General features: G+C 36.5%; 1 protein-coding gene and 2 non-coding genes across 3 annotated transcripts in view; 1 reads left to right on the top strand and 2 right to left on the bottom strand.

Moving 5' to 3' along the window:
* Positions 1-24,091, bottom strand: part of OCIAD2 (OCIA domain containing 2) — a 945,756-nt gene that overhangs the window by 571,303 nt on the left and 350,362 nt on the right. The gene's annotated exons all lie outside the window — the stretch shown is intronic.
* LOC126032902 (U6 spliceosomal RNA) lies at positions 3,963-4,069 on the top strand. The gene has a single exon (XR_007504063.1). It is a non-coding gene; the product is annotated as a U6 spliceosomal RNA (small nuclear RNA).
* On the bottom strand, positions 4,820-4,926 carry LOC126033026 (U6 spliceosomal RNA). The gene has a single exon (XR_007504183.1). It is a non-coding gene; the product is annotated as a U6 spliceosomal RNA (small nuclear RNA).

A 24,091-nucleotide genomic window follows, 5' to 3' on the forward strand; every position in this document is an offset into this window, starting at 1 on the left:
CCAACCTGAATGTGGTCTGTCATTCTCATTTAGAGCTGACCTAGAGTACTGTTGGTTATGACAGTACAGTAGAGTTTTGTGTACAACCAGGACACTTCTGGACATTGAAAATGCATAATGATGAGCCTTCCCATCCAGAAGGAATTCTCAGCACTTGGCCTCAGACATTTGGGGCTGGGAATTCTTTATTGTGAGGGGTTGTTCTGTATATAGTTGGTTGTTTAGCAGAACTCTGATCTCTAGCCATCAGATGTTTGATCAGGAGCATTTCTCTAGTTAAAACAACTGTAAAGATGTCTCCAGACAACACCCATGAGATGGGGAGGAAGAGAGGAAAAAGTTCAGCAACTGAGAGCCAGTGAAAGGCCCCCACATATTCATATTCTAAAGAATTGAGTTTTATGCAAAAAGGCAGAATGATCATTACAAGCCATGATTCCCCACCTTGACTGTTCTTGAAAGGTTTTAGCTCCTGAAAAATCATAGTTCATTTTTCTGTATTGTAAGAATTATGGGGTATGATCGAACTCAGGTTTCATCCCCTCTTGTTAGTTATTTAGCTATGACTTTAGCAAGAAATTTTGTACTAAGTAAGATATTTGGTGGAAATCAAACTTTCTTGTTTTTTGCTGTCATACACAACAGCTTTTATTTTGCTGTCACGATTTTATGCTTGGTGCTGCTCAGTACATACTGTTCTTTTATTATAGTAGGTCGGTAATTTTTGATGACTGAGTTAAAAGATCCTTTCCTCTAACTCTGACCCACTGTCCACAAGACCTGGCAAGCTCTCCTGGGAATTTATCACTGGACCTCATCTTGGTCAAGCAGACTGTTCTACTTTGCAGGAACTTAACAATGAACTCTAGGTACAAACACAACTAAAGCCAATTTTGCTAAAGTGATCGTTTACCATGTGCTTGAATAAACACACATTGTTCAAATTTGGCTTTATTTTCTACTTTCTTTGAATTCAGAAGAGTTCTGCAGAACTCTTGCAGTCACTTAGATATTCTGAAAAGAACCTGTTTGAAAGTCTGTGGAGAGGAGGAGCAGAGCAGAGGATGAGAAGAAAGAAAATGGAGCTCAATATTATTGTCACAAGATCTAACTGTAAATATCCTTGCCACATCCACATGACTCTAATGGCTTGAGTCAGTATGATCACACTGGTTTATATATTTTTCACATTTTTGCCTGTGTTTTGTGGGGCCACACCCGGTGTGTTCAGACATTCCTCCTAGTTCTATATTTAGGTATTACTCCTAGCAGTGCACAGGGGATATTTATACTTCCATTTTTATTATTAATAAGTCTTCTATCTTTTGCAACCCAAAGCTCTGTATAAGAGTTGATCTGGGATGTGTGTATCCATGACATGCTAACTTGCTTACCATATCTTTGTCAGAACAAAGTGACACTGCTTATCTATGTTGTGACCTTCAGAATTCACAGAGGATTGCCTGTTCTCCTCATGTCAGTTCTAGCCATTAAGGAATATCTGGGGGATGGGAGCTAAAAAGTAATAGTACAGCAGGCAGGGAGCTTACTTTGCTTGCAACTAACTTGAGTTCAATTTACAACATCATAATAATTCCAGAGTCCAACCAGGAGTGATCCTTGAGTGCAGAGCCAGGAGTTAATCCTGAGTAATGCTTTTGTGGTCCAGCTCTCCTCCCAAAAGAAAGAAATTTGGGGGCTGGGAATGTGGCTTAGAGATTTGCATGTGTGAGACCAAGGTACCATCCCCATACCATGTATGTATGCACGTGCATATGCACACACAGACACAAATTCCTATTTATATTTCTGTTCATATGAAGTCAGACTTGCTTCTAAAGAATCTCCTATCCTGAAATAAGATCTGTAGTTATATAAAATACAAATGTTTTCTACAATGAAGACATATACCATGTCTTGTCTAAACCAATTTTTGTCCATTTTAACCATTCTTTTTTAATAAATACTTATTTATTGATTAAATGGAATTATATAGTATACATATATATATGTATATATATATATTTTTAAAAAAGAGCAACACCACCACCACCACCACCAACAACAACAACAAAACCCTTTCTACTACTAAGCTTTTCAGGTAGAGTCCACAAAGGTAATTTTCTGGCCAAAACCCGGCTGAACTTATAGTCTTTAAAAAATAAAAAATCACCCATCAAAGAAATCCTCCACTATGCAGAAGCCTGGAGCCCAGCTCTGCCAAGGCTGGGACTGCTACAGAGACCAGCAAAGATGATTAGGTCTTTGTTGAGTTGACCGCCAGTGCTTAAACTTTCTCAAAGACAAGGGGTTTGACTTGAAAAGTTCATATTCTGTCAAAACGGCATCGGAAAAAGGGCAAAACAAAAACCCTGGGACAGAGATGCCCAAATCCAATTTTCTTTCACTTTCTGATGCCATGGGTCCACAAACTTGGCCAAGCTAGTTCAGAGAGGGATCATTCCGGTTCACTATAATAGTGTGCTGGGATGAGAGCCTTAACAAAAAAATAAATAAATAAGGAGGGGGGAACGACAAAAAATAGGTGAAAAGAAACAGGTGGTAACAAACATCATCTCACCTGTACAAGGCCTGTCACAATGTGAGCTTCTCCCACTGAAAGCCTATTAAGGGGCCGGAGCGATGGCACAGCAGTCAGGTATTTGCCTTGCACATGGCTGATCCAGGGCGGACTGCCATTGATTCCCTGGTGTCTCATATGCTCCCCCAAGCCACGAGCCGTTTCTGAGTGCATAGCCAGGAGTAACCCCTGAGCGTCACTGGGTGTAGTCCAAAAGTAAAAAAAAAAAGAAAGAAAGGAGAGAAAGAAGGAAGAAGGAAAATTATGATTAAGATTTCTGTATTGTAAAAAGGGGATACTGTAAAAAGTGAGACAGAGCATCGGTTGTAACCCATCTTTGTTGCTTTTTATATGTGATTTTAGCAAAGCTGAATATAGTTTCATAGTATTTTTCTTTTTTATACTATATGGAGATCCCATTAGTAGTCTTATGACATGGTAGTGAATATTCAAGGCAGTTGATCTTTCATTATAAAGTCTTTTTAAGCCCATTCAATACATGATACATCTATGGACTGCGTTCTGTAAATCATTATTGTCTTACTCTCTTTATCGCTATTCTTGAGACACAACTTAAATTTTTAAATACTCGTGTAAAATAGAGTATCCAAAAGGCAACACAAATGCAAATTCATCATCCTGATATTTTTATGTGGATTTACCTAAGCCTTCTCATTTGCTTTAGTTATCCACATGGGCATGGGTAGCCCCAGCAATCTTTGTAGGGTCAGAAAGAGTGCAAATTGCAGGAAGGCATCTTACTTGTCATGCTATGGATCAAAATCCATGTTACTGAAAATGTAATACTTGTCCATAGATCACCAGCACAAAGGTCCAGTTTTGTAGCTTCTGGCTGCCCCCAAATCAAGGTTGCATCTAAGTACAGGTCAAGACGTCTGTTTTTCTTTCCATAGCATAGCTTGTTGGCCTGAGGGAGAGGATGCTGTGATGTTTCCATTGGCAGATTGTGACTCTTAAAGAATGAAGCAATCTTGATTGTATGATAGTGGAACATTCAGAAAAATAAGCAAAGGACAGTACTCTGTGGTCATATGGCTATAAGGCTAAAGTGTCTCTTTGATCTTCAACCAATGTTATTTATTTTGAGGAAAAAGTTGTTAAAAGTCTTCATTTACAGATTGAACTTTGTCCCATAATAAAACAACCCTGATTCTTCATATATGGTACATATATTCCTTTCACTATCGACCAAAAAAAATAAATAAGCTAGTATCTGTCATGCAAGAGACACTATATTAATAATAAAATAAGAACTAATACATATTGGAGAACTATATCAGTAGGTTAGCGTTATCCCACCTTACAGATTAGACATTAAGGCTTAGAGAAAGAAGACATTTGTCAAAGAACCTAGACCTTAGTGCTCGCTTCGGCAGCACATATACTAAAATTGGAACGATACAGAGAAGATTAGCATGGCCCCTGCGCAAGGATGACATGCAAATTTGTAAAGCGTTCCATATTTTTACAGAAGGGACCATATATAGAATTAACACTGCAAACTTATCAAGAGGCGCTCATTAGCCATTCTGCAGCTTCCTAAAAAATATTTTTAAAATAAGTTTCATTTTACTAAAAAAAAAAAAAAAAGAAAGAAAGAAAGAAAAAGAACCTAGACCTTAAAAAAATAGGGTCAAGAGCTAAAGTTGAATCATCTTAATTGGTGGTTTTCAGCTGTTGTTGAGTCTCAACTGCTGTTGAACTGCTGTTCAGTAACAGTTTCCAGAAATTTCCTGCCATTCCATGAAAAAGCCGCTGGCACTCATACAAGCAGCACCTGGACTATACAGGCATGGCGGGCTCAGCTGGGCCAAGTCTAAATGGCAGTATGTGTATACGTAAGTGGCTGAGACTTACATAATTTGAGTTAAATGCTGATTTTTCCAAAGTTTGAGATGTTCTATTACTGGCTTTTTGGTTACCAGTTCAGTGTCTGGTTATTTTCAAATTAAATAGCTAGCAGATCTTTCATAATAAAAAATATACTGAATCCTATTGTTAGCAACAGCTTCTATTTCTACCTTCATGGCCTGTGAAATGTGTCCCTGTAAGTCAATGGTTCACAGGCCAAAAAAGTCTGAAAAGTACTGTCCTGAATCTAGGATTCTACAGGGGTGTTCCACACACTCTCAGACTTTGCTATAGTGATTTGAAGACCCTGAAACATTTTGTTAATGTGAAGGTGTAGCCATGTTGCTATTGCTATATCTTTATTTTTTTAATATGGAATGCTTCATGAATTTGTGTTTCATCCTTGCACAGGGGCCATGCTAATCTTCTCTGTATCGTTTCAATTTTCGTATATGTGCTGCCGAAGAGAGCACAGCTATTGCTACGTCTTAATGAAGATATGATAATCTTAAAGTTACATTATAATCACTTATCAACTATATCTCAGATAAAACTAGAAGGGGGTGGGGGGGGGGAAATCCCTATGCAGACAAAGAACTCACAATAGCAGTTTCTCTCTTTGAGACAACCAAAGACTAAATCCTTCTGTTTGTGCTCTCTGCTCTGGAAATTCCTCTAAATTTTATCTTCTCACCCAACTTCCCCTGGTTTACCCATTATCCATTAAAGACCTGTTTTGGGGTCTTTTTTTCTACCCACACCATTGGTTGCTTTATTTATATATTTTCTTTCTATTTGTTCTTCTCTAATGTGGCACATACAGATATCATTTCCCTTTTATTCTCTCCTTATCTTATTTCGAATCTAACTGTCCCCCTATAAACAAACACAAACCCTCCAAGGGTCCATCTACCACACTCCCAAATGGAAAGTGTAGGTCCCAGTATAGGTCACCAGGCATGTCACTAATGACCTCAAGATTCTTGAATCCCCAGGAAGCATCTGATCATCAAATTTTATTAATTTTTACATCCTAAAAAGGAAAACCAGGGGGTTGGAGCGATGGCATGAAGCGGTAAGGCATCTGCCTTACCTTAGCCTAGGAAGGACTGCAGTTCTATCCCCCAGTGTCCCATATGGTCCCCCAAGACAGGAATGATTTCTGAGTGCATAACCAGGAGTAACCTCTGAGCATCACTGGGTGTGCCCCCCTAAAAAAAGGAGAACCAAGTGAGAAATGCAAAAAGAATAGTGTGAGGCTTGCAATAATGAAGAGACAGACCATAGAGATAATGATAGAGATAGACCAGTGGGCAGGGTGTTTACCTTTTATCTGACTGACCTGGGTTCAATTCTTGGCATTTCATAGGTTTCCTGAGTACTTCCAAGAGTAATCCTAAAACACAGAGTCAGAAGTTAAACCTGAGTATTCCTAGTGTAACTCACTAGGAAAAAAAGAAAACAAAAAACAGAATGAAAAGAAAAAGGAGACAAGAAAGATGTGGTGGAGGACAAAAAAAGTGAGCGAGGGAGAAAGTTTGAAATGCTATAGTGCAAACTTTGCCTGGTATAGCTCCAGGTTTGATCCTTGGAACTACATGCTCCCCTGTAGCACTGCTGAGTGCCCCCAAATATAATTTTTTAAGGTGAGAAGCAGAAGAGAGGAACTGAGACTGGTTTCAGTGACTTTGTAGGCATGTTAAAACAATTTGGTGATACTTGTGAATAATGAACGATTTATTGTGGTAGGAAGAGAAGATACTTGCAGGTGCAACTTGGCCCTGTGCTGCAGAGGGAATAATGAAATATCAGTTATCGTGAGCAGAACAAAAATACCTCATGAAGAGAAATTCCCAGTTGGTAACAAAGCATGGGTTTTTCCAGAGCTCCAGTTTCAATTTCTCTCCTGGGGAACTCCATTCCCCACCCCCAACACTTGTAATAATAATAAAGTGCTTGGAAAAGGTATTTGAATTTCCTGTCAATTAAGCTTCTATGGTTCAAAGTCCTGCATGGAGGCTAAAGGGAGCTATATTTTCTTGCTATGTGCCTTTTTGGTGGTGGGAGTATGAAATGGTGTGCAATTCTCCTTTACCTGCGATTGATTGTTTAGGAAATTTCTTGAGGATTGCAAGGTAGAGGCAAAAGCAGGGGCTGCAGAAAGAGGAGATGGGATTAATGCCAAGAAGAACTTAGCATTCACAAGGGAAACCTGGAAGAAAAGACCAGATGCCCTCCCCTTCAACAATGGGAGAAAATACAGTTCAATGGCCTCCACTCTCAGAGAATCTTGGTTCCGGTAGCTTTTGCAAGTGCAAACTTCCTTTCTTAGGAAATAGCGATGCTTTGAAACAATGGTTGTAGTTTGTAACTTTTCACACACATGCACATATATATTGATAGCTATATATTGCAAATTTTTGATTTTGGAAAATAAATTTATAGACATTTCTCATCACTGTCTCCCAGACTATAATAGACTCCATCATTTCAATAAGATTTGGTTAGCTTTGTTGACTATTGAAGTCTTCTGTATCTACCTTAAACTTTAGGGATATATTTTGGGAGCAAAAGCAAATGAACATGTTAAGAATTTGAAGAAAAAAAAAGAATTTGAAGAAAGGAAAGAATATAGTACTTTTGACACTGTCTTCAAATATTTTCCTACCCTTCATTTTTCTTTCTTTAATTTTATTTTTAATAGAGGCAGCCAGTGAATTTTGGCACTGTATAAGTATCAAGTGAGATTATTGAAACAGGACTCTCTATACTGCACAAAGTTCAATACTGGAAATTCAATTCTTATGCTTCCTTATACAATTATTCCTTGTATCCTGAGGTAATCCCCTTCCTTGTCTCTTCTAGAAGCCATTAACTAGTCTTATAATTATCTGCATTTATTTATATATTTGTCTTTGCTATTTTCATTGTTATTGCAGGACCTACAACTAGTGGTGTGTACTGGGGATACAATCAGGATCTCACACAGGTAAGGTGTGTGCTAAAACACTTGTGTGACAATATCAGTCCTGTGCAGTTATTTCTATTTTAAGATTTCAAATCACATCCCTTTAAAAAAAATGAGATTTGATATAAATTAATGATGCATATAAGATCATTGAGACTACTCCTCTAGATAAAACTCAATTTATCTAGGTTTCTTTAATAAGAGATTACAGGAGAAATTCCTTTCAGGACTAATTAGTTAGAAAAATACAGTGGCCTATTTTTAGGTTTACAGATTGTATTATTCTTATACATTAATCTGCTTTTATCCTTGCTTTGGCACTTAGGAGGTTTAGGGCCAATTTTGTTACATACATCTGATCATTATACTTTATATTTGAATGTAGTACTTTTTTTTTTTTCCCTGAGCAACACTGGTTGTGGCAAAAAAGTGATTGGCTTTATACTATGCACCCATAAATATTTATTTATAAACCGCTAAATTTGGCCTTTGGAATACAGTTTGCCAACTTCTTTTTTTTTTTTTTTTACACTTTTTTTTTTCTTAACACCACCCATCACCAGAGCAACATTCCCATCACCAATGTCCCAAGTCTCCCTCCTCCCCACCCGACCCCCGCCTGTACTCTAAACAGGTTCTCAATTTCCCTCATACATTCTCATTATTAGGACAGTTCAAAATGTAGTTATTTATCCAACTAAACTCATCACTCTTTGTGATGAGCTTCCTGAGGTGAGCTGGAACTTCCAGCTCTTTTCTCTTTTGTGTCTGAAAGTTATTATTGCAAGAATGTCTTTCATTTTTCTTAAAACCCATAAATGTGTGAGACCATTCTGCGTTTTTCTCTCTCTCTCTGACTTATTTCACTCAGCATAATAGATTCCGTGTACATCCATGTATAGGAAAATTTCATGACTTCATCTCTCCTGACAGCTGCATAATATTCCATTGTGTATATGTACCACAGTTTCTTTAGCCATTCGTCTGTTGAAGGGCATCTTGGTTGTTTCCAGAGTCTTGCTATGGTAAATAGTGCTGCAATGAATATAGGTGTAAGGAAGGGGTTTTTGTATTGTATTTTTGTGTTCCTAGGGTATATTCCTAGGAGTGGTATAGCTGGATCGTATGGGAGCTCGATTTCCAGTTTTTGGAGGAATCTCCATATCGCTTTCCATAAAGCATCACTATTTCCTAAGAAAGGAAGTTTGCACTTGCAAAAGCTACCGGAACCAAGATTCTCTGAGAGTGGAGGCCATTGAACTGTATTTTCTCCCATTGTTGAAGGGGAGGGCATCTGGTCTTTTCTTCCAGGTTTCCCTTGTGAATGCTAAGTTCTTCTTGGCATTAATCCCATCTCCTCTTTCTGCAGCCCCTGCTTTTGCCTCTACCTTGCAATCCTCAAGAAATTTGATGCCTAAGTAATCAGCAATTATTTGTTAATGCCCAATTTAATGTATGCTAAGATTTAATTTATAAATATTTATATTTATAAATAAAATTATTTATTTATATATATTTATTATATAAATATTTATAAATATATTTATATTGGTGCCTTAAAACTATTTTGGGGGTATGGACAAAGTGTTTGCCTTGCAGCAGCTGACCTAGATTCAATTCCCGGCATCCCATATGGTACCCTGAGCACTTCCAAGAGAAATTCCTGAGTGCAGAGCCAAAAAGAAGCCCTGAGTGCTGCTGGATGTGGCACAAAAACCATTAAAGAAACTATTTGGGGGGATGAGTGGTGAAGGTTGGTGCTTAGGTCCTCGTTCTGATGGTGGTTGGGGGAACATGTGTGGTGCCTGGGAACATACAAGGAATGGAATCAGGGTCAGCCATGTTCAAGGAACACTCTATACCATCTCTTCACTTTCTATTCTGGCATTCTTAATAAAATTTTGACTGAAGATCCACTACAGGAATCATTTAAGATTGAGTCCTAGGGTGAGTGAATTTTTTCCACGTGGAACAGAACTTTATATGGAATATGATGATAAACACTTAATTCATTCTATTATAATCTTGCTCTGAGTCTGACAGTGTCATGAGAAATATTTAAAAGTTGCAAGAATTTTACAAAGAGAACTTACTTTCCAGAACCTTTTACACCCTTAGTGCTTTGATCTCATGTCATCAGCTGATCTGCTGTGTACGGCTCAGTCATGTGTCATGTTTGAGACCATTGCAGCTCCCAAATGATATTGTATCTTAGATGCAATGAAATAAAATTGTTGATATATTCTCCCAAAGAAAAATTCTAAATAAATTATGTACAACTATTTAGTTACCTCCCTTGGGTCCCAAATAAAAACAATAATTTAAAAGCTTATGTTCACCAGGGCCATATAACCACAATCTGCTCCCACCATATAGTTTTATAATTAAGTTAGTTTGAATAAATACAGTAAAAAATATTCTATAGTATTGTTTTTGTAATTTTACTATATTAAGCCATTCCAGATGGTGACTGAGTAACACATATTTGAAGTCTTTATTTTCTTCACTTCTATAATTATATTACAACTATGGAACACCTTATATTATTGTTGATTTAAAACACTTCACTCATAGTATTTACTGATATATTATTATATGATAATTCTATTATAGTTAAAAGATCCAATAAATATCAATATAGTCCTAAGGAATTTGTTAAATATCTTTTAAGTAACTACTTTAAATTCATGTGTGGTGGTGCTAAAAGAAAACTAAAGTCCTTTGCTTACATGCACTGACCCCTGCTTGTTCCCTAATGCTACATATGATCCCTTGTACATTTCTATGAATGACCCCAAGCTTTGAGGCAGGAGTTAATATAGAGCAACATTAGATGTGATCCAAAAACAATTATAGGCTGGAGCAATAGCACATCAGGTGGGGCACTTGCCTTGCATGCTGCAAACCTGGGTTAAATTCTTGGTATCCCATATGGCCCCTGAGCCTGCCAGGAGTAATTCCTGAGCACAGAGCCAGGAATAACCCTTGAATATCACCAAGTGGGATCCAACCCCCCCAAAAGTAATAATAATAGTGATGATTATGGATAGTGGGAATGGCAGAATGAGACAGATGGTTGGCTACCTACCTATGACCACAGTCAACGTTATTTTATTTGAAAGCAAAAATTTTAACAGGTTTTCTAAATATGAAATATGAGTGTGATGATAATAGAAAAATTACATGTGATGATTAAAATCTCTAAAGTTTATATACATGCATATATATAAATATTCAAGTGTGGCAGGGTTGGAACAGGATCCTAAGGTACATATCACACATGAAATTTTTTTGAACATTAAGAAGGCTATTAGGGTCTCATTTATATGAGGACTCCTTATACTTCCTAGAAAAATATTGAGGAGATAAACCACAGAAGTTTGGGTGTATGATGTACTCAACTAGGGTTTGATTCCCAACTCCCTGTGGTCCCCCAAGCATTATCAAATGTAGTACTGGAAATTTTCAAGCACCTTAGGTGGGTACTTGTGACCCCATCATGGATGGAGTGACCCAGGTATCTCTGACATTGCAGGGCCTCCTCACGCCCTTGAGCAATAGTTATGAGCAAGTACTCATCTGGCAGGCCTCCTGGGAAAAGGAAGATCCCATGGGGGAACATGATGCACTTACTCCACAAATCACTGGTGATATCGGCTCCTAAACTGGCATACCTAACATTTGGTCACATTGGTGACCAAAAGTCATAGTATAAGTAATAGTGCTTTGAATTTCTGGACAACTTCATTTGTTTGATGCTGTCCTTATCAGAACACACCCATTTATAACAGAATGCACAGCTAACAACAAGAGCTTACTAAATATTTTCTCATTGTATCAATAACTTCATTGGAGATACAATAATTTTCACAAATGGGTTTGTTACTGTACTTCTTTTCCTTTCTTTTTCAAACTTTCTTTCTATATTTTTTCTTTTTAATATTTTTGCTTTTTTTTTTTAATAACGTTGCTTTCACTTATCTGGAAATAAATGTATTATGGTCAACTATGTCACTCATGTAATGCATTTTCTTTAAATAAAGTTTAAAACAAAGGTATGTGAGTAAACCAGCAATGGGAATCCCCAAACATGATGTATTAGAGCTTACATAATTTACAGGACCAGTTTCAGAAGGAAAAGCTTTGCTGAGTTTCTTAAAAATATAATAAGCAAAATATGATGAATGAATGGTTTAAGGAGATGCAGTTGGGAATAAACTCTACTAAGTTGATAATCTTGATGGATTAGAAAATTGATGCTGCTGTTGACAAGGATGGAGAAAGTTCGAAAGGGATGCCTATTGCTGCAGAAAAGAGGAAACTTACGCTGTGTCAATACAGAAGGAACCAGTGGGCCATGAGAGTTAAGTTATGGCCTGTTCCTTTGATAGAAATACTACAGCTAATGGTATTGTAATGTTTCCTTAGGATGTCTTAGGAGTCTTAATACCAAAGACTATCCACAGTCTGGTGGTTTTGTTACCTATTAAATCATATTATATTCTTGTTCGTGTGTGTATTTCCATTTCAGAGACATATCCTAGTGTCATGTATAAATTTTGGAGAACATGTGTGTATCTCCAAAATCTATATCAATCTGTACTTCTACCATAGAATAGATCTGTACTGAAAGATGATATATTTTCATTTTATTTGCATCATATATCATCATTAGAGAATAAGTTTAGCCAACACTCACTTAGTGATCATGAGAGATTCTAACTCACTGAATCATTACATCTGTCCATGTGAGAAAAACAACATTACTGTCCTTATGTTAAGCAGCAAATAGAGACATAGAAAAGGTGTCTTTGGTTGAATTTAGAGATGATAATTTAAGTGTGAGTGATTTATTACAGTAGTGCTTTATCCCAGGAATGGAAGAATGAGAGGAACAATAAGGAGCTGAGTAGCAGAAGAAAAGGATGTCAGGCAAAGGTCAAATGGAGACAAAGTCCACATAAGTGATTATCAGTCTGAGTTTGCAGGGGACTCATGGGCCATAAGTTGCAATTCAGAGTAAGCACCATCTAAGACAGGGGAGTTTTTATATCCCCATGCCTAAAAGTCAATAGCTAAAGGACTGCCTGCCGTAGGATGATATACCTCTATCATTTTGTCCCTTTTAGCAAAATGATCCAGTTACACAAAGGCTGTTCTGAACAGAAAAATAAAGCAGGTACTGAATAAAGTATGGCAAAGGTATGAAATATCAGGTGGCGTTGGGTAATTGACCTTCCAGAGAGCATGGGGGACACAAAACTGACAGAGATCAATAGGCAAACTGATTGGGGAGGGTGCCAATTTTATTCATATTTGAATCTGTAGATCATTCTGAGTTATGTACATCTACATATGAATACACCATGCATTTAAGCACCAACATGCAAAGGAAAAAATGCAAAACTGATGCAACCCAGATGTTAGGTGTCACATATCATTAACTGGTGAGTCTTGACTTGAATGCAGTCTATATGCAGTTTGCTTTGATCCTTTCTAGATTTTCAGGTTGAACTATTATCAATATGTTACAAGTTGGAAGATTTCCATTCAAATTCCTGATTACAGGCTTCTCCTCATATTTGTACCTGGCATGACTGAGGGAGGTAAATAGTTGACAACTCCTCTCAGGGATCATCAGATGTTGTCCACTTGCCACATTATTTACCACCTTGGTCTTCACCCAACTGTTGTTATTCTTCCATGTCTTGTTCTTATGGACAATTGACTTTACAGCTCTTGTTATGGGCAATTTGTTGACCATATCAAGTTATTTTTGTTTCTGGAAATAGACTACTTATGCCAGGTTTTTATAAATCCTTCCTGTTTCTCTTTCTAGATTTTTCAACACTAAAAGCATTTCAGAAGTTAATTTAATTCACTTAATGTAGACTTGAACCAAACCTTGTGGCCATTTAAGTTAGAATGACCAGGGTTGTTTGTTGAAAGTAGCACAACAAGTGTCAAATCATTTACTTGTTTTTCCAGCTCTTGTTTGGGCACAAAACAAAAGTTCTAAGAATGTACAAAATTGGTAGCTTTTAATCAATTTTTCAAGTATTTTTTTATTCAAATAAAAATGGTCTTATAAATCTCTCAGCAACATCCAATATACTTATTATCTATGCCAAAGGAAATAGATATGAAAATGAAACCTTGAGCTGGATGGAAGTTTAAGTAAATTAATTTTCTGGTTGAGCAAATTATTCTATTGATTCAGAAAATAACCAACATTACCTCTAAATTAAAGTTTTTTAGACTTTAGAATTCCAATAAAAACATAGCTCAATGGGTCAAATCTTAAATTGGAATGCCTAGAAAAACTGTTTTAAGTTCTAAGTACCCACCTCCCTTATCTCATTTAAAATTATATGTAGTGTTCTTTTGGGCACTTTTTTCAAATACGGTCAATATAAATGGTTAGATTTTATGATGGATTACAAGAAAAAAAAATCTTTGCTATTTTTCCCCTAAAAGTTTAATAAAAGGAAGATCAAAGTATTAATTTTTGCTTCTTATTTAAGTCATAGTTAAATAAGTTCAGATTAAGTTTTTAATATATATATATATATATATTTGAGGCACAAGTAAAAAAGTTTTTATAAAATTTATGAAGCTCATCAATACTCAGTTGATTTTATAGCGTCTTAACCACAAAGACATAGAACTTAAAAAGCATTGAGGCCCTGAGTCATAGTACACAAGGTAGGATGTTTGCCTTGCAAACAGATGACCCATGCTCCATCCACAGCATCCCATATGGTCTCCTGAGCTTGTCAGGAGCCTGCCAGGAGTGGTTTCTGAGCACACAGCCAGGATTTAACCCCTAAACACAGCTGAGTGAGACCCCAAAACATAAACAAGAAAAAAATGAACTTAAAAGCCTATGAAAAGATAGAAACCAGATTTAAAATTTGAATTGGGGGAGCAATTTTTTTTTTTTTTTTTACTTTCTGAGTCATACCCAGTGATGCTCAGAGGTCACTCTTTGATCAGCACTCAGGAATTACTCCTGCTGGTGCTCAGGAGATATGAGATGTTGGAGATGGAACCCTGGTCAGGCTCCTTCAAGGCAAATGTTAACTATCTCTCCAGCCCCCCAAGGGGTTACATGTCTTTGAAATCAAAATGAATGCAAATTTTTCCTTCCATAAAGTTATTTTTTTATTCTTCTGATATAAATATGACTCTGTCCTCATCTATTTATGTAATTTCTTCACACTATGTACTTCTTGATATTTGACCTTCTGGGGTCTTTTGTTCATTTTTTTGTTTTTGCTATTAAATGGGTTAGCAAAAAAATAAAAAATAAAAAGTGAATGTGTATCTGTCCCCAGTATAAAATGTCTTGTGGTAAAACCCAGAAAATACCTTTTTGTATTATTTATATAATAACTGTATATCTTTCTATGTATTCAGATATCTGCTTGACTTGGAAAAAGAGAAAGGTAAATCGAATAAAATAGGCTTTTTAATTTGACCTTTACCAATATGCCAAAAAGTGTTTTTCTTTTCTAGTTCTAGGATCAAAGGGTTATTGGCCTCATAAAATGTATTTGGGTATATTCTTCCCTCTTCGGTTTTGTTGGAGAAGAATTTGAGCAGGATAGGTCAAAGTTTTTGAAAGTTTTGTAGAATTCACTAATGATGCCGTTTAGTTAACTTGGGCATTTGACTCTTGATTTGTGATTGGTCTAGTAAAACCAGTTACTTCTTCCTGGTTCAGTAGTAGGGAGTTGTGTGATTCTACAAATCTATTTCTTCAAGTTTGTTTCATTTATTTGCATTTAAATGACCATAATAGTTTCTGAGGATTCTTTGTATACTTCCGAATTACCAGTTACAACTTCATGTCTTTTATTTTGGATTCCTTTCATCAGCGTTATTGCTCTTTATCTTGTGAGCCGAATGATTACACTGATTTTTTTTACCCCAAAGAAATAGTTCTTTGTATAATCATTTTGGTTCTAATTTAATTTATTTCCACTCTATTTTTTATTATTTCCTTTCTTCTTTTGACTTTTGGTTCTTTTTTTCCCTCCCCCTTTTCTAATCTCTCAGGCATAAAGTAGATCACTTAAGACGTTTTCATACTTATTAGTGAAGATATATATTAGGAAATCTAAATCTCCTTAATTTTGCTTTTGCTGTATCTCATTTGATCTGATAGCTTAATTCCTTTTTTGCTGGTGCTATTCTTCAGTTGTTTCTAGTTTCTCCTTTAATTCTTTTATTGACCCAAGATTATTCCACAACATGTTGCTTACTCTCCCCATGCTTTAGGCTTTATTTCTATTTTCTTTTTGTTATAACTTTCTAGTCCTACACCTATGACTAGAAAAATGCTTGAAATAATTTTCATCTTCACATGTTTAATAAAACAATTTTGTTTTCCAAAATATAATTAATCCTTGAGAATGTTCAATGTGCATTTACAAAGAATGCAAATTAATTAATATAGAAATGGAATTTTTGTATATTAAGCCCATCTAAGTAGTAATTTCTTTAATACCTTATTTCCTAGCCACTTCCTTTTGGTCTGGATATGCCCATATTTTAACTACTGTGTTGAGATTCTTTACTATTATTGAGTTGTTTTCAGTGTACCCTTAAGCTCTGTTAATATTATTTACTTATTTGGATATTTCCATATTGAATGGATATATATTGATGACTTTTTTTTTTTTTGGTTTTTGGTTTTTGGTTTTTGGGCCACACCCGTTTGACGCTCAGGGGTTACTCCTGGCTATGTGCTCAGAAATCGCCCCTGGCTTGGGGGGACCATATGGGACGCCGGGGGGATCGAACCACGGTCCTTCCTTGGCTAGCGCTTGCAAGGCAGACACCTTACCTCCAGCGCCACCTACCCGGCCCCATATTGATGACTTTTACGTATTCTAAAAGGATATATATTGATGACTATTACGTATTCTATATATTTGATCAATATATGATGGGTATCTTTGTCTATTATTATTATTATTATTAGGTTTTGGGCCACAACCCATGATACTCAGGGCCCACTCCTGGCTCTGCCCTCAGAAATCACTCCTGACAGGGGGACCATGTGAAATGCTGGGGATCGAACCTGAACCATGTGCAATGCCCTACCCACTGTGCTATTGCTTCAGCCCTTGTTTTTTTTTTGGACTGAACACCAATCTTATATATACGAATAGTAGTTCCTGCTCTTTTTCTGCTTTATTACCTTGGAATACCTTGCTCCAGTCTCTCTTCTGATCTTACACTTCTCTATATATCTAAGATTAAACTCTAGTATGTATAACATGGATTTTACAAAACAAAACAAAAGCAAAAAAACAGCAATCTAGTAACTGAATACATTAGATGGATTTACAAAACAATATAAAATACCAACAATCTAATAACTGTGAGTACAAACCACTCATATTTAGGGTGATTATTGATATTCAAGTTTTCTTACCGTCATTCTTTGGTCTTTTTTTTTTAAATATATTTATGTGGTTTCCCCTCCCTCCCATTTGTTTATGATGTCTATGTTGTGGTTATTGCTGATGAGAATTGCATCAACTTATTACAGCAAGTCTTTCATATGTTCTGGCTTGACTCATCATCTTTTGACTATCCAGATTCTTTTTTCCTTCTTTCCTTTTATGTTTTTTGTTGTGTCATCACTGCTGTTTATGTTGTTATTGCATTACTACTGACCCTAACTCAAGCCTTCTGCTCTTTTATTTCTTGTATTTAAATAGAACTTCTTGTAGCATTTCTTATAGATTAGGTCTGGTGGTAGTTTTAGTATGTCTAAAAAATATTTTATGTACGCCACAGAAGCAGGCTGCAGGGGAGTGGAGGGAGAAAAACTGGGAAAATTTTGTGGTGGGAATGGAACAGTGGTAAAGGAATGAGTGTTAGAATACTGTATGACTGAAACACATCTATATCTCATGGTGATTTAATAAAAATAAATAAATACATCTTCATCCTATCAGAAAGGTAATTTTTCAAGCTAAATTATTTTTGGGGGGGGTTGTGCCACACCCAGCATTGCTCAGGGGTTACTCCTGGCTGTCTGCTCAGAAATAGCTCCTGGCAGGCACGGGAGACCATATGGGACACCGGGATTCGAACCAACCACCTTTGGTCCTGGATCGGCTGCTTGCAAGGCAAACGCCGCTGTGTTATCTCTCCGGGCCCTCAAGCTAAATTATTAATGAACAGTTTTGACCTTTTTGTTTGTTTGTTTTTGTGCCACACTAGCAGCATCAGGGGTTTTTCCTGGCAGTGCACTCAGAAATCACTCCTGGCAGGCTCTGGGGACCATATGGGATGCTGGAGATTGGTGCCCTTCCTATTGAGCTATCACTCCAGCCCCCAGTTTTGACCTTTTAATAGTATATTTTATTCCATTCTCTTCCAAACAATAGAGCTTTTACTAAGAAGTATAATTTAAAAAATGGGTCAGAGGAACTCAGGGGTTACTCCTGGCTCTGTGCTCAGAAATTGCTCCTGGCAGGCAAGCTTGTGGAACCATATGGGATGGCGGGATCAAACCCGGGTCCTTCAGGATTGGCTGCTTGCAAGGCAAATGCCCTACCGCTGTCCTATTGCTCTGGCCCTCAGCTATTATTTTTTGATTGAAGTATCTGATTTTTCTCTCTCTCATCTAGAATTTTCATTACTTTGGTATATATTCTTTTGATAAAATATATTTTTCATAGTTTTTCTTTTTCTTAAATCTTATTTCTTTTTCTTCTTTCATTTGACTTACTATTGTGATAATATTTTTAAATTTAATAGTCTTTCTTTTAGAAGATTGAGCACTGATTATGCTTTCCATGTTATACTAACTTTCATATAATGTGCTTTTAATATCCAATATTCCTGGAATTTTTAGACATATTTAATACCTTTAGCAATGAATTCCCTATTCTGCATATAGGTATACATATTCCCTATGCTCTTTATATAAACACGTTTATACTTCTATACATATTGCATATACATATGCACATGTATGTACATACATGTATGCATATATACAAATGTATATATAAACCATATCTTAAATATTATACATATTATAATGTATATTATACATATATGTATGTATACATAAATTATATATGGGGTATTTGCTCTGGTTAGAATTTCAAACATATATAACTATTGGGGAAATTGTTAACTACAGACATTTGGGAATATTTTAGTGGCATTTAAGTTATTCTTTATTAGAAACTGAACTTAAAAGCATTCACAAGAAACTGGGAAGAAAGCTCAAAGACCTGAGCAGATGCTATGCAAGAGGGAGTCCAGGTTTGATCCCCAGCACCAAATTGCTTGTAAGCATCATAGAATTGACCCCTGATCACTGTTTTGAGGGTGATCATATAGATGGATAGATAGTTACTAATATATAGCTTGGACTTCTTTTGCTGAATATAGTTATGTTTCTAAATTTGTTTTGTTATAACTTTCTCAATTCTTTGTACCTTCTCCAGTTAGGTCTGTAAGTTTTCTCTCTGGACACTTGTCATTTTATTATTATTTTTCTTTTTTCTTTTTTTAATTTTCCTTTTTTTTTTTTTTTTTTGGTTTGGGGGTGTCACACCCATTTGTGTTCAGGGGCTTCCTTGATCTCCGCTCATAGCCTCTCTTAGATCTGTGCTCAGGAGCTACATGTGATTGAACTTGTGGGATCACGAGTCATCTATTATCTAGGTGATAATTATATTAGAAATATTGTAAAAGTTGTAGACTCATGCAAAGCAAATGACTTAATCTCTCTTAGGCCCTGACACTTACCATTTTCTTTGAGGAATCCATCCCAACTTAAATTTAGACCAACTAGCTGCACATTTTCCTGCTCCCACAGGATTACTTTATTTTCCTGCAGGTGGCGCTGTGGCTTTAAAGTTGGTGTTCTCTTTTGTTTTTATAAAGGGGAAGGTGGTGGTAATAAAGCCACAGGAATTGAAGTGCTGTGACTGGGGGATGGGGTGCAAAAGGCTCAGAGTTTCATACTGCCCAATCAGCTGTTGTAGGTCCTCCTCATCAGTATTCTGCCGAGTTTGCTTTCCAGTTCTTCACCTCATCTCTGAAACTAGCCTCTGCTTTATTCCCAGAAGAGATGGGAAGAGGGAAGAAGACCCAGCTGAGATCAAACACACAACACACACACACACACACACACACACACACACACACACACACACACACACACACACACACACACACTCACACACACACACACACACTGACTCAGGTTGTCAGTTTTCCTTGTGTTGGTTCCAAACCTCAGTTTCTACCAGCAGTAAGGATTTCTACCAAGTCCAATTCAATTAGTCACCAATGGTTTGTACTGCTATTTCCACAGCGCTGATATCCTCCCCTCAGGGCCAGGTAGGCCAGCAGTAATAGCATCCAAATGCACCATGTTTGAGAGCTCCCAGCTGATCACCCTTCCAGTTGAACTTATCTGTCTGATGAGCTTTTATCAGGGATATGTAGCTGAACAGTGTTAGAGGGAACTTTGCTTGCTAATGTCCTCAGGAAGTCGGAGTTTTCTCCTATACTCACCTTTTACTAATCTTTTTTATTGGGGCATGGTGGTTGAGGGAGTTGGGTTTTTCTTTTCTTTTCTTTTCTTTTTTTTTTGGTTTTTGGGTCACACCTATTTTGTGTTTTAGATGCAATAAATACATGATGCCTTCAGAGATAGATCTCAGTCTGAATTTCCATGGAAGCTGGGAAAAGAAAACATCTTGAAGGTCATTTACTTTGCTATTTACCCTGAAGGACATCTTTCAGGGCCTCTGAAGCTGTGAGGACAGACCTATGGGGACAGGGAGAAGGAGAGCTTCAGAAGAATATTCTGAATACAAGAATTCTTTTGTTTTGTTTATTTGGAAAGATATAGGCACATCTTTGCTCTCTGAGGTGCTAGTCTCAATATTCAAGATATAGAGTCCACCCAAGTGCCTAAAAACAGATGAATGAATAAAGGAGATAGGCATAATACTACACTGCTCCATTACAACAAAAACAAAATGAAATCTTACCTTTTGCTACACCATGGATGAATCGGAGGAGCTGTGCTAAGTAAAAAATGTCAGGTGAATACCAATTAATCTCACGCATAGAATATAGGGAAGTAAAGCAAGGGGGGGGGAATACTGCTTTGAACTCAGACTACAGAGCTGATATTACCTAGAAGTGAGGGCACAAGAGAACACAGGTGTCCCATGGACTGTGGTTGAGGGATATTGAAACATTGATAATGGAATATGGTATGGTATCATATTTTATTACCATATGGGTAAAGTTATACCCCTAAAACAGATATAGCATGTTATCTTAAACTTTTAAAGCTTTCTTTGTTTTTACTTTTCCCCCTTGGTTAGTCTCTCATTAGGCATGCTATCCTGGGGAAATGACTACAAGATTCTTTCTAGCCTCAGTTTACCTATCTCTCAAGTACGATTGATAATTATTATTTGGTTTTACTGACAAGGTTATTACTGAGGCAATAAAATAAGTTATGGTTCACCTTAACGTGTTTTAATAAATAAATATTTTCTTTCCCAGTTCTGTGATCATTTAATACCATAAAATGGCCTCATGTTTCTGTTCACTAGATGTCAGTAAAGCTCTATGGGTTCAAGGATCCAGCTTCCTTGCTAGGATATGTTCTTGGAAAATTTCCCAAAGCAAGCTCGTTTTGTTTTGCTTATTTTGCATTTCTTACCAAATGGCCCTAGATGTCTTTGCTCTGGTCCCACACCCGCTTTCATATCCAATCCCCCTAGAATTCTGCTTTCAGCATAATTTTCTAGTTTATTGGAGCTTTTCTGTCTTTATTTTCTGGAGAAATTTCTACCAACAATTTTTTGAAGAGAAAAAAAAAATGAAAAAGTTTAATAAGATGTCTACCTTCTGCAAATATGGGAGAAACCCTACAAATAGAGCAATTCATCCATGAGGCTTCAGTCACCAATTTCAATATTCTTAGCAAGTTCTAAGGCACAGTGGGGGCTGGTGATGAGAGACCACCTGGAAAGGCTCAGACAAGGCCAAGATGAAGGTTTAAATTCCAAGATATTTTCCATAAGAACTTTTATAAATTTTATCTTTTAAAAAATATACTTTAATGTAAATAAAATTAATTATTTACATTAGTTATTATAGATTAGTACATTCAAGATTAAATGTTGTTTTAGATAATCCTGTTTACCCTTTACTTTTTCCTCACTATCATTGCCTCTTTAGAGCTTTTTACCTTATATTCTAATTGAGAAGTAAAGCAGAAATGCAGAACAGAGTTTTGCAGTATTCAGAAATGCTTAGCAGGCAAACCCTGTTTTTCTGTTTTTTTGGAGTTTTTTCCCCCCAAATTGCTGACTTTCTCTACAGAGAAGAAAAATAAATCTTTTGGAACTGCAGCTACTCTTGCTTCCTGGATAGCTAAAAAGCTCCAGCAGCTCAGAGGGCTTCAGAACTCTGTTCCTCTTTTGGGGTATAGTTGTTCTCTGTCCAAAAAAAATAATTTATTTGTGTAGCAAGTTGTGTTTTTATTTTATTGCTTAATTTAAACAGTATAGTTTACAAGTTTGTTTTTAATGCAGTTTTTTTCAAAGTTACCAAGTTGTTCATGATTGGGTTTACTAATACAATGTACAACACCAGTACACATTTCCTTCCAACAACGAAAAAGGAAGCCTCAGTTTCCCTTACCAATAGTTCCATCTGTTACTATTGACCTAACACACACCCATTCCCAAGTGCCTGGTCTCATATTTTAAACATTCCTAACATGGACATCTGCCCCACAAAGGAGGTTATAAACTAATGAATAATACCTAAAGCACATGACCAAGTATTACTCAAATCAGCCAAGACCACTCTGTAATCTTGCATTCTCTATAGAGTATCACAGACGGCCTTTTAAATCTTTAAAAATTTAAAAATTTTAAAAATTTAAAATCACACAAAGCTCATAAATTTAACTTAGTCCTATATTAAGTTCCTCCTATGCAGGGTGTTTCCTTTTCTTCTCCTTTACTTTCCAATAAACTTTTTACATTCTTTTTTTAAAAAAAAACAAACTTGGTTTTTGGGTCACATCCAGCAGCGCTCAGGGGTTTCTCATGGATCTGTACTCAGAAATCACTGCTGGCAGTCTGGGGGACCATATGGGATGCTGTAAATCAAACCAGGTCCCTCATGGGTCGGCAGCATGCAAGGCAAATGCCTTACCACTGTGCTATCTCTCCAGCCCCACTTTTATACATTCTAAGTTTTACTATTATTCAATGTTTTCATTTTTTAAATATTGAAAAACCTGGAAACCATGGACCACCACAGAAACCTGCCATGACAGTTCCTGTATCGCTGATGTCCCCAATTTCTTTCCTTTTCTCCTGCCTTTTTGATTGCCAGCATCTGTGGCAGATCTCTCATCTGTTGTTTGCTATATTTTTTAATATATTTTGCCATATTGGGATCATGCATCATTTTACCTCCTTTCAACACCTAGTTCTTGTCCAGAGTGATCATTTCCAACTATCATTGTCATAGTAATTCCTTCTCTGCCCTAACTGCATTCCCTCACTATTTGTGGCAAACTTCCTACCATACCGTGGTAGGTTCATGTTTTAACTGACATTTTTTTTTTGTTTTGTTTTTGGGCCACACCCGTTTGACGCTCAGGGGTTACTCCTGGGTATGTGCTCAGGAATTGCCCCTCGCTTGGGGGGACCATATGGGACGCTGGGGGATCAAACCATGGTCCGTCCTATGCTAGCGCTTGCAAGGCAGACACCTTATCTCTAGTGCCACCTTCCCGGTCCCTTTAACTGACATTTTTGATCACAAGACAATTTGCTAATTTTGGGAGGTTTCCTTTCTTTCAAATTAAAAATCATTTACCAGAATAAAAAATAAGGAAATTCATATTGTTTTCTGGGTTTTCTTTTTGCTGAAGAATGAAGTGTCCAGTGCCTGAAATTTCACAAGAGACTTTGTGTTTTATTTAAACATAGGAATTTAAATAATTAAATTACTTTGAAGTGAAACATTCATTTTCAAATCCCACTTAAAATACCATTAACATCTGGGACCAGAGTGATAATGCAGAGGATAGGGCACTTGCGTCGCATGCAGCTGACCATGAGTTTGATCACCAGGATCTTGTCGCATGCAGCTGACCATGAGTTTGATCACCAGGATCTTATGCAATCCATCAAGCATCACCAGGCATAATCCCTGAGGACAGAGCCAGGACTAAGCCCTGAGCACTAGTGTGACCTCAAAACAAACAAACAAATGAACAAATCATTGGCATATAGTCAGAAAAGGCAATCCAATATTACACCTCTTTTTATACCATTACTGTTACAAGAGTAAAAATGATTCCATTATGCTATGTATATATCCATATCCAACAAATATATAATATGTACATAAAATAATGGAATCATTATTACTTATGTATATATACTTATATAAGTATATTTATATACTTAAGTATATATACTTATCTTTATATATACTTATGTATATATACTTATACATATATACATATGCACATATGTATATGTATATATGTATATATATATGCACTTATATACATATGAACTTACAATCTAGAGGGGAATGCAAATATTTAATCAAATAACCCACAAATAAAA

This window comes from Suncus etruscus, chromosome 16 (genome assembly GCF_024139225.1).
Source record: "Suncus etruscus isolate mSunEtr1 chromosome 16, mSunEtr1.pri.cur, whole genome shotgun sequence".
Classification (NCBI taxonomy): Eukaryota; Metazoa; Chordata; class Mammalia; order Eulipotyphla; family Soricidae; genus Suncus; species Suncus etruscus.